This window comes from Canis lupus, chromosome 9 (genome assembly GCF_048164855.1).
Source record: "Canis lupus baileyi chromosome 9, mCanLup2.hap1, whole genome shotgun sequence".
NCBI classification, from domain to species: Eukaryota; Metazoa; Chordata; class Mammalia; order Carnivora; family Canidae; genus Canis; species Canis lupus.
The window spans coordinates 17,391,529-17,408,084 of NC_132846.1; the positions used below are offsets into that span (position 1 = coordinate 17,391,529).

Genomic DNA, 16,556 nt, shown 5'->3' on the forward strand with positions numbered 1-16,556 from the left:
ACTGCTGGTGGAATAAGGCAGTGAAGGCAGACATAGTTGCTCTGTTCCCAGTTTTGGGTGAAAGTATTCAATCTTTCACCTTTAAGTATGTTGTTAGATATAATTTTTTGTGGATACTCTATCATGGAGACATCCTATAGATTTTTTATCATGAGTGGATGTTGAAATTTATCAAAAAATTTTTTCAGGATTATCAGTTGAACACAAGTAATTTCAGCTTGTGAAGTCAAAAGCGAATACATTATAGTTTACTGGAGAAATTGAGAAAATCCTGTTTAACTTGTCTACTGGTAGCTGGTAAAATTGTGTCTCCCTAAGAAAATATGTTTAGATCCTAATCTCTGGTGCCTACAAACATGACTTTTTTTGGAAATCAGATCTTTGCAAATGTAATGAAGTTAAAATGAGGTCATATTGCATGAAGATAAACCATAATCCAGTGTCTAGTGTTCTTCCTTATAAAAAAGAGGAAAATTTCAACACAGACTCAAAAACACAGAAAGAAAACTATGTCATGACAGAAGCAGAGATTGGAGTGATGTGTATATAAGCCAAAGAGCACCAAAGATTGCTGGCAACCGCCAGAAACCAGGAGAAAGGCATGAAACAGATTCTCTGAGTCTCCAGAAGGAATCATGCTGATACTTTGATTTTGGACTTCTGGCTTCCAGAACTATGAGAAAATAAGTTCTTGTTTTAAGCCACCCAATCTGTGGTCATTTGTTCCAGCAACCCTAGGAAACAAATATATTGCTTTTTTTCTGGTAGCTTCTTTTGGAGTTCTAAAACAGTCTAACCAGCCCCCCACCCTCACCCCCCACTGAGGTGTTTTGTTTTGTTTTGTTTTGTTTTTTGGTTGTAGCCATATTTGTCATAATGTGCACATAATACCAACAATTCAGCAGGGGTGGGAGGGAGGCAACGGGGGGCATTCTTGCTAGAATGGCTTTTTCAGAGATCATTAAGCATTTGTAGGAAAAGCCATATAAATTTCTTATCCTCGGTGTGTTTCCAAAGTAAAGAAGGGCCTTCTTTTTGTCCTGTACTTTGGAAATATGATTTTATGGTAGGCCAACATTTTAATATCTTTTCTATGGCCAGCAACAGTGATAACCATCATAGGCACATGTCTAAAGGGGCTATATACCTCCATTTCTATGAAGTAAAGAATCTTATTAAATGATTTTGCATACTTTGAGAAACTTAAAAGTGAACAAACTCTCTCATTATAAAAGCTTCAAGTGACAAAACATGAGAGACACCTAACTCTGGGAAATGAACAAGGGGTAGTGGAAGGGGAGGTGGGGGGGGGTTGGGGTGACTGGGTGATGGGCACTGAGGGGGGCACTTGGCAGGATGAGCACTGGGTCTTATGCTATATGTTGGCAAATTGAACTCCAATAAAAATTTTTTTTTAAAAAGCCTCAATGTCATTGGTAAGCAAATCACACTCCTTTCTAGAAGTGCTGTATATAAGGTGTGTAGGATATTTAGCAGATAAGATGTTTTTTCTTCTTTTTATTTTTGATAAGTTTATAGATTGAATAAGGAAACTACCAAAATTTACATTTGGACAAGATATTGACAGTCTATTTTATATTTTCTACAACATAAGCTCATATAGGAACCAAGATGATTTACAGCCCCATTTTTCAAATCAAAGTACCTAAAAGATATAGGGAATGATTTTTGCTGCTATGATTTGGCATATCACTTGATATACTATATAAAGCATGATTGTTAAGTGCTGACATTATTTCTTACACTATAGAAAATACAGTTGCTATTAAGTGCTAACAGAATCAGCTCTACACTGTAAGGGGCCAGCACATCTCTTGTCAAAAATTTGCTTTTTTTCTTTACCAATAAGATATTTTATTTGCAACCTGTGAAACAAAATATATAATTTTTCCCAGTTTCATAGAACAGTCAGGGAAACACTACAGTAATACGTGTTCTGTGTGGTAAGCCCATGCTAATTCAGCAGCTACTATTGATATAATTTGGGGAGACAAAAAAATTAAAAATAAAAACTTTTTATTGATTTGGAAATATTTATCTCATTGAGAGTTGTGAGATTTGTTTCCATATGTGCTTTCATATCTCCTTCTCCAGCATTTGTAACCCAATTCTTTTTTTTTTTATTGGTGTTCAATTTACTAACATACAGAATAACCCCCAGTGCCCGTCACCCATTCACTCCCACCCCCCGCCCTCCTCCCCTTCTACCACCCCTAGTTCGTTTCCCAGAGTTAGCAGTCTTTACGTTCTGTCTCCCTTTCTGATATTTCCCACACATTTCTTCTCCCTTCCCTTATATTCCCTTTCACTACTATTTATATTCCCCAAATGAATGAGAACATATAATGTTTGTCCTTCTCCGACTGACTTACTTCACTCAGCATAATACCCTCCAGTTCCATTCACGTTGAAGCAAATGGTGGGTATTTGTCATTTCTAATAGCTGAATAATATTCCATTGTATACATAAACCACATCTTCTTTATCCATTCCTCTTTCGTTGGACACCAAGGCTCCTTCCACAGTTTGGCTATTGTGGCCATTGCTGCTATAAACATCGGGGTGCAGGTGTCCTGGCGTTTCACTGCATCTGTATCTTTGGGGTAAATCCCCAACAGTGCAATTGCTGGGTCGTAGGGCAGGTCTATTTTTAACTCTTTGAGGAACCTCCACACAGTTTTCCAGAGTGGCTGCACCAGTTCACATTCCCACCAACAGTGTAAGAGGGTTCCCTTTTCTCCGCATCCTCTCCAACATTTGTTGTTTCCTGCCTTGTTAATTTTCCCCATTCTCACTGGTGTGAGGTGGTATCTCATTGTGGTTTTGATTTGTATTTCCCTGATGGCAAGTGATGCAGAGCATGTTCCCATATGCATGTTGGCCTCTTCGCCGATGACATGATACTCTACATAGAAAACCCAAAAGTCTCCACCCCAAGATTGCTAGAACTCATACAGCAATTTGGTAGCGTGGCAGGATACAAAATCAATGCCCAGAAATCAGTGGCATTTCTATACACTAACAATGAGACTGAAGAAAGAGAAATTAAGGAGTCAATCCCATTTACAATTGCACCCAAAGGCATAAGATACCTAGGAATAAACCTAACCAAAGATGTAAAGGATCTATACCCTCAAAACTATAGAACACTTCTGAAAGAAATTGAGGAAGACACAAAGAGATGGAAAAATATTCCATGCTCATGGATTGGAAGAATTAATATTGTGAAAATGTCAATGTTACCCAGGGCAATATACACGTTTAATGCAATCCCTATCAAAATACCATGGACTTTCTTCAGAGAGTTAGAACAAATTATTTTAAGATTTGTGTGGAATCAGAAAAGACCCCGAATAGCCAGGGGAATTTTAAAAAAGAAAACCATATCTGGGGGCATCACAATGCCAGATTTCAGGTTGTACTACAAGCTGTGGTAATCAAGACAGTGTGGTACTGGCACAAAAACAGACACATAGATCAGTGGAACAGAATAGAGAACCCAGAAGTGGACCCTGAACTTTATGGTCAACTAATATTCGGTAAAGGAGGAAAGACTATCCATTGGAAGAAAGACAGTCTCTTCAATAAATGGTGCTGGGAAAATTGGACATCCACATGCAGAAGAATGAAACTAGACCACTCTCTTTCACCATGTAACCCAATTCTTTTCTCCATATTTTGCGATATGTTCTGATTTGATTATTTATCTCCCTAATCCAGTTGTATGTGTCCTTCCATTTAGCCTTCATTTTTGATGATGTGTGTGTGGGTCATGCTGGCATTGGTATTGTGTTCATTCTCATTTTCATTATCTGAACTCTTAGAAAGCATGTACTAAAAATTAAACTAGCACTATGTTGATAAAAAGTACAACCGTTAATGCACAGAGAAAGTCAAAGAGGAACTGAGAACTCTAACGCTGGCAATGTACTATGCTGAATGAACTTAAATTACAGTACTGTGAATGATGTAGTGATGGATAATCTATGATTGTGAAGCACAAATCTTGGTTGCTAATATTAGCGGCCAGAGGTAAGACCAGCAACTTCAGGAAGCAAATAATCTATTCTGTATCCATCAGACACTAAAGCTAGTGTTGTTTTTAGCTCTATTTTTTGGACTATTATATGAATTTGTACTTCTCCCCCCAACCTTCTGCACCCATTGCCATAGCCTGGAACTTTATACATCCTGGAGAGGAGTTTCGCAAAATGGTTGGTCACCTTGTGGACAACTCTGATATTGTAAAGTAGAGAGGGCTATTGAAAGTGAAACGAAGGAGATTATACTTGGTAAAATAGAAATTATGCAAGCTCTGAAATTTTTTTTCTTGAACGACTGATAAAATGTCTGACTTGATAATATCAGAGTTGCAGGAAAATAATCTCATAGGTTTTAACAGAATTAATTAGGGCAAGCATAGGAAGATAGGAAAGACTGATTTGGAGGTTATTAGAATATTTCATGAATGGACTGCATAAGGTAGATAATATATGAGTAGTAGTAGAAAATACTGTGACTGGAGCTAACTGATAAGGACAGGACAGACTTCAGCGAATACTGCAGCGAACATAAGCTCCCCATGGAGTCAATATTATGATCTAAAAGGAGGAGAATTTGCCACTGTAGAAAAGGAAAACAAATACAACTTTTAAAAGTTTGAATGAGCACTGGGTGTTATTCTGTATGTTGGTAAATTGAACACCAATAAAAAATAAATTTATTATAAAAAAAAAAGTTTGAATGAATAATAGGGAAAGAAGTGATGAAGTAAAGGTTGTTTTTGCCCCAACTACCTAAGCTCCAGTAGATCCTCTAATCTTGAAAAGAAGCTTTGTCTGTCCAGTTAATGATGTGCTCTAAGAGGAACATGCTGGGCAGCCCGAGTGGCTCAGCGGTTTAGCACTGCCTTCAGCCCAGGGCGTGATCCTGTAGATCCGGGATCGAGTCCCACATTGGGCTCCCTGCATGGAGCCTGCTTCTCCCTCTGCCTGTGTCTCTCTGCCTCTCTCTCTCTCTCTCTCTCTCTCTGTCACTCATGAATAAATAAAATCTTAAAAAAAAAAAAAGCAAAAGAGGAACATGCTAATCTGTCTAATGAAGCAACTACTTACAACTCATTCTTGCTTATCACCACTATCCAAATATTGTAGTTTTTATTTTTTTTTTTATTTTTAAGATTTTATCCATTTAGTTATGAGAGACAGAGACATAGGCAGAGGGAGAAGCAGGCTTCCTTTGGGGAGCCCATTGCGGGACTTGACCCAGGACCCCGGAACCACGACCTGAGCCGAAGGCAGACACTCAGTCACTGAGCCACCCAGGTGCTCCTATTGCCAGTTTTTAAATGTGCCAGGGGAACCCATACCAGCTGGTATGAATGGCTTAAAAATCCATATGTAATTTGGATTTTGATTGTTTTGGAAGACCACACAATGGGCTCCAATTGAGGCTGTTTTATTCCAAGGAGATAATTTTTTAAATTTAAATAAGACTTCTTGTGATGAGTCAAAGAGATGTTTTGAAAGGGTGATTAAAGTAGACCAACATGTAAAAAATATGTAATAGGTGATTTGAATAATAATGAGGGACAAACAAAAATACAAAGAAATGGAGTGAAATGATATAGACAAAGAAAACCTAGTCTGTGAAAACAGGAGTAACTCTAAAAGTGAAAGTAGTAGGTAAAAGAGAAACCACATTCAAGGAAATAATAGAAAAAACTAACTTGAACTGAAAAAAAACTCAAGTAATCAAAATGAAAATACATAACAAGGACTGAGGAGAATAAATTTCTGAAGTTGCATACCTACATATGTAAATTTATATGTATACACACATATGTTAAATGTATAGGCATATCTGGGTAAAATATCTAATGGTGAAGAGAAAACATTGCACCTTTTCTAATATAAAGTTGATTATTTGCAAAAGAAAAAGCATCAAAATGGCATTAAATTTCATATTGCAAAACCAGAAAGTAGTACAGTGCAACTATGTTTACAAATCTTATGAGAAAATACTGCAATTGAAAGATCCTACATCTAGGGGGGCCTGAGTGGCTCAGTCATTTGGGTATACGACTCTTGATTCTGGACCAGGTCGTGATCTTGGGATCATAGGATTGAGCCCCATGTTGGGCTCTGTCCTCAGTGGGGTGTCTGCTTGAGATTCTCTACCCAGTTCTGCCTCTGCCCGTCCCCCCACTCTCTCAAATAAATAAATAAATCTTTATTTTTCTTTTTAAAAGATTTTATTTATTTATTTATTTATGAAACACAAAGCGAGAAGAGGCAGAGACACAGGCTCCATGCAGGGAGCCCGATGTGGGACTTGATCCCGGGACTCCAGGACCACACCCTGGGCCGAAGGCAGGCGCTAAACCTCTGAGCCACCCAGGTATCCCCTAAATAAATCTTTAAGAAATAAAATAAAGAATCCTATATCTAGCCAAAACATCATTTATATGAGAAGGCGAAATAAAGACTTTTGTTTTTTAACAAGTAAGGCTAAGAAAGTACCAATTTATACTTTCTGGGGGAATTACTTGAAGAATTATTATAGCCAAAAAGAAAAAGAAAACAGATCTCAAAAGAGGGAAGGACAGTGCCTAAGAATCAATGAAAGCCAGTATATGTTAAAAATTCATAAATATATTTAAGGCAAGGATAATTTTCATTGTGATGTGTTGAGAAAGGATTCTCAAAAGATGTTACATATAACAAAAATCCAAAATATGGCATGAAACTACAGTTTTAAACTATCACAAGTAAATTGTAGGCATGGTGGGTGAAGAACATAGAGGTTTTAAAAGAAAATTCTTATTTTGGCTTTTAAAGTTCTTCCTTTATTTATTTGATAGATCAATTATGAGGTGATGTAAAATTGAAATTAGTGTCTTGAATATGAGAATCAGTCAAGCCAAGTTAGGTTGATAATTTTGGTTAAAAGGATAGATTTTTCTAATCATGGATATGAATGATGAGTCAGCCTGAATTAAATAAATAATACCTTTGTATGATATGAATTATACTTATAAAAATTTGCTTTTTCAACAATTGTTGGACAAAATTGTCTATTATTTTTAATATATTCACTGAAAATGTTTAATAAAAGCTTATATACTACATGCTGGGAATACATAACAGAAAAATTTGCCATCTACTGGGAAGATAAAAAAATACAGATATAATTAGATGAATGCTATAATAAATATGTATACAAGGTTAAGTGAAGCCTAAGGAAAGAACTGTCTTTGGCAGAGGATGTGAAAGACTTCATGGAGAGAAGTATATGGGTCTGCCAGTGAGCAAGGTAGGAAACAATGAGAATCCATAGGTTATGGATGAGAAAATGCAAGTGTTCATCCCAGGTAACTAAATCATACAATAAAATTCTTAAATTTTAATGTATTGAAATTGGTGTGAAAATGAGGTATCTGTTGAAAGCAGCTCTGCATACTTGAGTACTGTTATGGTTTATGCCTAGATATTTTTAAATTTCTAGAATAACAACATTTAGAGAAATTGTGTGCAACAATCAGATATTCACTATGTATTGCCATTAGTTCTTTTTTGCAGAAGAAAGAGAATATAAATTTCTTGTCTTTTAAGGAGCAATAAGCTGAAGAACCATGGCTTCAAAATCGGTCTAACTAATGCCTTCTTGGTTTAGGTCACCTAAAATATATGGAGAGGACATTCCCCTTTCAGTAGTAGCCATGGCTGCCCTGTATGGGTAACAAAACCTGATGAGCATGTTAGATGGTGACCACAACCTGTCCCTTTCCACATTGAAGAGAAAAGCATGATCAGCTGCTATTCCTTGTGCAGGAATACACAGTATTCCTGTGTAGAGCTGAGGGAAAGGATTGTTCCAGTGTCAGGGTAGTAGAGATTTGCTTTTGTTGCTATTCTGCTGAGAAATTAGGTTTTCTCTTAGAATCGAGAAATCACAGAATAAATTCTATGGCCTAATACAGATTTTTCAAACATAAAGCTAATAGTTTGTTCCTCTATTTACATATTTTGCTAGTTTCTATGTATCAGGAGATTCCTTAGAAGTTATAGAATTTTTAAATGTTACAAATTCTCATGGGAAGTCGGTTTCATAGAAATGGATAATTTCTTGTTTTTGGTGATGTGCTTATGTCTCATTTGTAATTATGTAAGTGTTGAAATTCCTGTTTTAGGAAACATAATTTCATAGAATATGGTAGAGTTTTCTAGCTTGTGAATTTTCATATCAGAAAGTGTAGTGCCCAAGAGGCAACCTTAAATAACATTGCTTTAGAAAGTTTGCTTTTGTTAATTATTTTTTTATTACAACCTCTTTTGATGAAACGATTTATTTACATGTTGTTTAAAGTTTCTGTCCTTATTAATTGTCCTGATGCCTAACTGAGGCATTCAGAACTGATAATCGGTAGGCTTTTCTGTTTAATGCTGGAAGAACAAGCTGCTTATGATGACCCAACAGAGACATGAGGAAGGTTTGTGAAAGGAGTGTATTCATCCAGCTCTAATCCTTGTTTTCAGAAAGGCAGTGTCTTTAAGTGTTCTCTAATTAGTGAATAGATATGGTTGTAAATTCTTGTAGATACCTCTTTTGTAGGACAGAGATGGATGCCTGACTTGTTTAAATCTTTGTTTTACATTTCTTTTAAGTGAAATTGTAATATGAACCTTTAAAACAGTGAAAGTAATTTTTATACACATAATTATTGCTGTTAGTATGCTCCATTGTGCTAGTTCTTTTTTGACATCATCATAATTAGAAACTTGAATATCATATATTATAATTATACAATGCTGTCTAAAATAAAATGTGGGGTTTTTTGTTTGTTTCCTGCTTGCTTATTTTGCTGATCTCTTCATATACATAAAATAATGTTTACTGCTATGAAATAAATTCTTTTTTGGGTTTGGTAAAATTGCTTCTACCAGTCACCTAGGAAATGTAAGCTAGGGAACAAGACACTGATATTTAGGCATACCAAGAAGAAATATATTGCTTCAGTGAACTGAATATAAAACATGATCAGCGAAAATACTTGGAAATCAAAAAGAACAGATTTTAGTTATGCTTCTCTTTTTCAAAGAACTTAAGTGCTTAGCTATTATTGTTAGTACTAGAGAAGTAAGTTGGCAGTGACATTTGAAATATGATAAATAAAAGCCTACAGAATGTCTGCTTCTACTTTTAGCACTTCTCTGATTCCTTCTTCAGATATTGCATAATGGAAACTACCATAGAGTTAATGCAACTCTAATATACAACCTTACTTGTTGTAATAAATGTATTCTCTATTACTGTGTAATGATAAAGCCATAGTTATTGAAACTGCGGAAGATATTGAAACAGAGGGATAGGAGCTTTTTGCCTTTATCACCTGTATTATTAATTGGAGATAATTACTTCAGAGCAGCTGGCTGTTGGTTTTAGGGAGCATCAATTGTTCTCCTCACCCAGCTGTTGACTAATAAGGATAGTCAACACATCTGTTTCAACAGCTGGTAATTAACAAAAGCCTAATTGCTGCAACTCTTTTAACATCCAATCTGTGAAAAAGAGGGGATGTAGAAGAATATTATTTACTTTGTGCTTTGCGCTTTCTGAGACCAGTTTCTCTTTTTTCTCTCTCCCTCCACTTTTTTTTCTTACTTTGAACACCACTGCCATTGTATGAAGCATTGAATGGCAGGAGAACACAATATGGTAATCCAGAGCTTAACTTTTTCAGATCTTTGTTGGTGTTTCTTATTGCAACATTTCTTTGCTAACTTGGAAGATAAAATGGATCAAAAGCATTTTGAGTAGTTCCATACAACAGTTAAAATCCGCAGCAGTGTGCCCTAGGCTGTGTTGTGTTGTCTGCAGCATCCAAAAGGAAACAGGGAATTCTCTTTTCTTATGCTTTTCACATGCTTAGACACAACTCCTAAATAATTCCACATTCATACACAGAATTTTTGTTTCAATTACTTTTTAGTATATTGATTACCACAAATAAAGTCATTTGCCTTTTGCTCAGCAGTCTTTCTTCCTTTGATTGAAAACTAAAAATCTGAAAGAAAAAAGAAGGAACGTAGAAAAGCTAAAATATGTAGTTGCTTTTCTTAATGCCTGTAAGTCAACCTAAGGTATTTAAGAAAACTTTTATTTATGAAATTTTTCCTGGCCTATTTTTCTTTAGAATGTGTTTTGGTCTTTTAAAAAAAAATTTCCTTTAATTCAGATGACTTCAATTAGTTCTTGTTGATTTTTATAATAAATGAATAGGAAATTTACTGGGTTAGTCAGAGAAACCTGAGTAAAATGGTTTCACAAATGGGAAATTTATAGATTAAAATTTCTTTTATTTGATTTCTTTTAGTACTCTTACTTAATTAGGGAACTGTTTTAGTAAAAATACCTTTCATGCAGCCTTGGTTATAAAGCTTTATATTTATGTTTTTATAGTTATAATTTTTGCTAGTTATATATTGACATTTATATGCTTAAAGGTCTCTTTGTCTCCTAGTTTTCAAATTTTCCATTTAAAATATAACTCATCAAAATGTGTTCCTTTCTTCAAGAATGTTTTTCCAGTTACCATGGTCTTCCCGTAGTCTTTTACATTTTCTTTATAGCCTGTATATAAAAACTATTCAATGAATGAAACATTTATTTTTATTAATTGAAGATCACATAATTGTACTGATTTTCCTTTCAATACATTCATAAAATCTTGGATTAATATCGAAGTTAATTTGATAGGTAATGATTATAGTACTTATTTAATATGAGTATATGAAAAGTCCTTAGCTAAAATGTTAGTCAAGTTCACCTGATTAATCCCGCTTCACTTATTTCTCAGTTGGCAATATTTCTATGCAGGCAGTTCTTTAATTGTTGTTAGGTATGTTGAAAGGTATAGAAGAAATTCTATCCAAGTGCTTGCCATGGACTGAATTGCAGATTGCATAATTTCAAAATTTTTTGCTGGCAAGACAAGTTTAGTTCAGGTGTTCAGGTGATGAAGTATATTATAGATGTACTAAAAAAATATGATCCTGAACAAATAAACAAAATACTGCTGACTAAAATTCTAACTAAATAGGAGGGCACTGGCATGTAGAGAAATGTTTATGACTCAAGTGTAACAGAGGGGAATATTGTCATTTTGGGAAATGTTTGCTTCTTCAGTTTAAATAAGAATTTAATTTTCTCTGTGTGCTCATGTTCTTAGGTAGTACAAGAGAAAGCAAGCTTAGAGAAAGGAATGTATCATGCCATGAGAAAGGAGAATGTACTTTTTTGGGGAAACTCACATTCCAGCTGATACTTTAAGTATTTTCCTGCATGTAATTTTTTTCCTGAGGAAATGATCTCAGCAATGAGTGGCATGGTAGACAGAAATTCAATAAATTAATAGGTGTTCTCTGAAGACTCTAAGTACTATCTGATGAACCTGCTTTCTAGATGTTAAAAGAAGCAAATCTTATTAAATGATGCATGGAGTATTAGTGAAGCCAGTGAGGTGGTCAGTGGTTTCACATATATTAGTATAAATTACTTTCAGAGGTATAGTCAAGAAGTCTCAGAAACCAGACATCTAGTTGGATCTGACTAGCAACAAATCTTAAGTCAAGTAATATCTTCTGAGATAGAGTTCATTCAACAGAAAAGATAAATCCTCTGTAGTCTGAATTAATGGACAAAGAAATAGTTTCAGACAAAGATGTTAAATTATTTCTCTAAAAAGTAAATGCTGTCAACACTAAAAACATTAAAAAGTACAAAGTTTTCCTAATAAATGACAATGAATGGAAAAAGAGCTAGGAATTGGGAGTAAACTCATCTGTAGAGTCACAATAGGATATAATGGTCTATTTAATGTTGAAGAGATTGGCAAAGTAGTTAATGCACAGACTCAGGATTATTTACTAAACTGGTAAGAGTTCTGAGTTCAAGCTCTGCCTGTAATACTAACATTTATTATTATTATTTTAAAGATTTTATTTTTCTGAGAGAGAGAGAGGGAGAAGCAGACACCCCACTGAGCAGTCTGGGCTCAATCCCAGAACCCTGAGGTCATGACCTGAGCAGAAGGCAGACACTGAACTGCCTGAGCCACCCAGGCATCCCATAATTTTAAAAAGAGAAGGTTTAAGAAACAAATTTTCTAACAAGTGGTTCTTCTACCTTGTGGATTTTTTTTAACTTTAAGGATTCATATTGTTAAAGGCAGTCATTGAGAATATGTCACTTTCTATTTGTCAACATTTTATCAATTAGATAATTACTTATTTATACCTTCCACCTTTAAGAAAGTAGACTATGAAAACCTGTAAGTGTTAAATTAGAATATGTGGCAGTTACTGGTGATCAGACATAGGCACATGACAAGCTTAGGATGTGGTAGTCACTTTATCACTCATCTGAATTATGCTAGCTACTATAGTGATTCTGACCATCAAATTGTTTTAAATAGTTTTAATTCTTATATTTATTGTAGAACAAGAGAAACTGGCATAAAGACAAGAAGCCATGGGGTGCCTGGCTAGCTCAGTGAGTAGAGTGTGTAGCTCTTGATTTAGGAGCTGTGGGTTTGAGTCCCACACTGGATGTAGAAATTATTTAAAAATAAAGTCTTAAAAAAAAAAGACAAGAAAAAGAAATATTGTCACACAGGTTAATACAGAGCTTAAAAGTGATGATACTGGAAATTTTTCTCGTGATACTCTTAACCATCTGATGAAAATTCTTAAAGTCTTCTATTATTATTGTATTATTATAAATGTTTCTTTAACTTTGTTATTGAATTGGTTTATATATTTGGCTGCTCCAAATTAAAAACTACTTTCCTATTGGCTTCTGTCAGGGGCTTGCAGGAAAGTCTCAGAAGAATGTGCTTTTTTCACAGCTATTTAATTAATTTGAGAAAAGTCCCAAGTGTATCCTTAAAACAAATATGCTTCACAAAAGGTGGTGGCTCTGCTATATACAGGGCTGTCTTTACCAGTGGCAAGACCAGGACCACAGTGCTGTGTTTTTCAGGGGCAATTTGGTTATAATTTATAGATTACAGCAGAAGTTTAAGCATGTAAACAGGATAACGTTGTGAACTTAGAATGCTTCCTAAAATCATTCCTCATATTGGTTGCTTCATAAACTGATTTATAGCCAAATTTTCACTGCTTTTCTCCAGGTCTGCAGATTCCCTGGCCCAGGGCAAAGATTTCTTTATATAACATTTTCTCCTCAGAGGTGTATCTATGGGAGAGGACTTATCGGCAGCCCAACTGTCAGCGTTTCGTAATGAGGGCTGCCCTGGAACAGAAGTAGGTGGGTCCCTGCTGTGTCCTCCACAGGCCAGGACATAGTGAGGAAATGTAACACGTGTTCATTGAAGCTGAGCAAAACAAAGTGCAGTTGGACCCTAAAGAGGAACACATAAGTCATCACAGTCAGGGGCGTAAATATTTTCAATGGTTAGATCTTCTTGTTTGATAGACCCTTTTATTATGATACAGTTGTCCTTCTTCATCTCTTATTACAGTCTTTGGCTTAAAATCTATTTTTTCTAATATAAGGATTCCTAGTCCAGCTTTCTTTCAATGTCCATTAGCATGATAAATGGTTCTCTACTCCCTCACTTTCACTCTGGAGATGTCTTTGGGTCTAAAATGAGTCTCTTTTATCTAGAGATATTGATGGGTCTTTTGTGTATCCAGTCTGATACTCTCTGTATTTTATTGGAGCATTTAGTCCATATACATTCATAGTAATTATTGATAGATATGAATTTAGTGTCACTGTATTACCTGTAAAGTCGCTGTTCCTGTCTGGTCTTTGTTACTTTGAGGCTCTTTCTTTGCTCAACAGATGCCTTTTAATATTTCTTGCAAGGCTGGTCTAGTGTTCACAAATTCTTTTAGTTTTTGTTAGTCCTGGAAATTCTTCCTCTCTCCTATTCTGAATGACAGTCTTGCTGGATAAAGTATTCTTGGCTGCATATTTTTCCCATTTAGCACCTTGAATATTATCATGCCAGTACTTTCTGGCCTGCCAGGTCTCTATGGACAGGTCTTCTGCCAGCCTTATGATTCTACCCTTGTAGGTTAAGGACCTCTTGCCCTCAACTGCCTTCGGGATTTTCTCTGTCTCTGAAATTTGCAAACTATATGTCAAAGTATTGACCTATTTTTATTGATTTTAAGAGAGGTTCTCTATGCTTCCTGGACTTGAATGCCTGTTTCCTTCCCGGATTAGAGAAGTTCTCAACTATAATTTGTCCAAATAAACCTTCTGTGTTTCTTTCTCTCTCTCTCTCTCTCTCCACACACACACACCTCCTCCCCCACTTCCTCCTCTTCTGGGACAGCTATTCAAATATTATTTCACTTTACAGTATCTCTGATTCTTGAATTCTTCCTTCATGATTCAGAGTTATTTTTCTTTTTCTCAGCTTCCTTATTCTCCATCATTTTGTCTTCTATATCACTGAGTCTTTCTTCTACCTCATTCGTCATAGCAATTAGAGCCTCCATTTCTTACTGCAACTCAGTAATAGCATTTTTAATTTCAGCATGATGAGATTTTAATTATTTTACTTCTACAGTAAGAGATTCTTTACAGTTTTCTATGCTTTTTTCAAGCCTAGTTATATCTTTATAATTGTGGTTTTGAATTCTGGTTCTGTCATCATACTTCTATCCATATTGATTAAATCCCTGGCACTGAGTACTGCCTCTGTTCTTTCTTTTGGGATAATTCTCTGCCTCATTCTATGTCCAGAAAAGAACAATTGAAAGAGGGACAAAAGACAAAAATAGCAACAACAATACCAGGAAAAAGCAAAACAAAATAAGAAAAAAATCAAGAAGTAAAACATAGCAAAACAATAAGTTAGATCCTGGGTGTATTTTGGTTTGTTTGTTAAAAGAAACTAGATCCCAAAATAGGAAAGAACAAAAAAACTTACATATATACAAAATAAAATAAAATGCAATGAAAGAAAACCAAAAATAAAATTGTATGTATATAACATATATAAATAAAAATTTAAAGAGAATTTTTTAAAGATTTGATAAAATAAAATAATTTTAAAAAATAAAACTGAAAGACTAAAGAATAATTTAAAAACCATGAATGCTATATACTGTTTTCCCCAAGAGCTGAAGTTTTGCAGTTCTCTGTGATTCCTAAACTTTGTGTTAGCAGGTTGTTCCTGCTGGTCTTCTGGGGGAGGGGCCTGTTGCACTGATTCTCAGATATCCTTGCCCTGATGGAATTGCAGCCCCCCTTGCCAAGGAGCCAGGCTCAGTGTCAGCAGCTCTAGATTGCACTCTGTGGCAGTTTTGCTCTCTGAGGGCTTTCAGCACCAATAGGAGGGATGAAAATGGTAGTTCCCCAATTTCTAGCCCTGGAGCTGAAAGTTCGCAGCACCCCCATTCTTTAGTGAGCTCTCACAAGAAAGCAATTACTCTTGTCTCCCTGGTTTCTGTCCTAACTCTGTTCACCCAGCCTGTGACTGAGTATTTTTATCTCAGGCAAGTGACCCAGTTTCCAGTCTCCAAACTTTATGGACTCTTGTGGCACACACCAGTGCCATTCTTCTCAGGGGAAGGAAATGGTTCTTGCCCCACTTCTCCCTTTTGCTGGACTCCTGCCTGGAGAGCAGTTGCCCAACTGTGCAGTGGTTCAGGGTTTATGGTAACACAGAACGGAAAGCTGGCACTTTGACTCACTGCTTTGAGCATGCTTCCCTGCTCCAATGCTTGAGAACTCTGTACAGCCGGGCACCTCCATTCTTTTTGTGATTCAGGGGTCCTGAGACCATGCTGTCCCACCTGAGATCCTGCCCCCTTTACCACTTGAGCATCTTTAAGCCAGGGAAGTCCCAACTGTAGCAATCTTCTAAAAGTTCCAATCTTGCACTCCACTGCTCATAATACTTTCCAAGAGTCTGCTTAAGAGCTCCCTCCTCTCAAGTTTCTTCCAGTATATCACCCTGGATTTATGTCTCCACACCTCCTACCTTGCAAAAGTGGCAGCTTTTCTGTTTGTAGAACTGCAGCAATTCTTTTCTCAGATCCATTGATTTCACAGGTGTTTAGAATTATTTGATAACTAGCTAGCTGAATTCCATGGACAAGGCACAGTTGAGGTCCCCTACCCCTCTACCATCTTAACTTCTCCTAGCCATGTGATTAAAATTCTTATACAGACAACCTTTACATCTCTGGTACTTTCATAAAACAATATTAAAAAAATATTGTTAGGATGACTATATCCAAAATTTACTTTACTTTTCATATATTTGTATTTTAGATTAGACAGCCCTATAGTAGGTTGTTTTCAGAGAAGCACTTGCAAATGCAATCTGAAACCTCTTGAATCTTTTTTTTTTAAGTCAGGAATATTATGAAAAATAAATATACTATAGTATACCAGTCAATATACTATATGTAAGAATTCTAAATGTTAAATTATAAAAACAGATTGGTCTATTTTTGATAATATAGTATGTGTTAAATTTCAATATAGGC

The 16,556-nt window shown here is 35.7% G+C and overlaps 1 protein-coding gene across 27 annotated transcripts in view; it reads left to right on the top strand.

The window, feature by feature from the left end:
* MIPOL1 (mirror-image polydactyly 1) overlaps positions 1-16,556 on the top strand; it is a 329,604-nt gene that overhangs the window by 198,381 nt on the left and 114,667 nt on the right. The window lies entirely within an intron of this gene.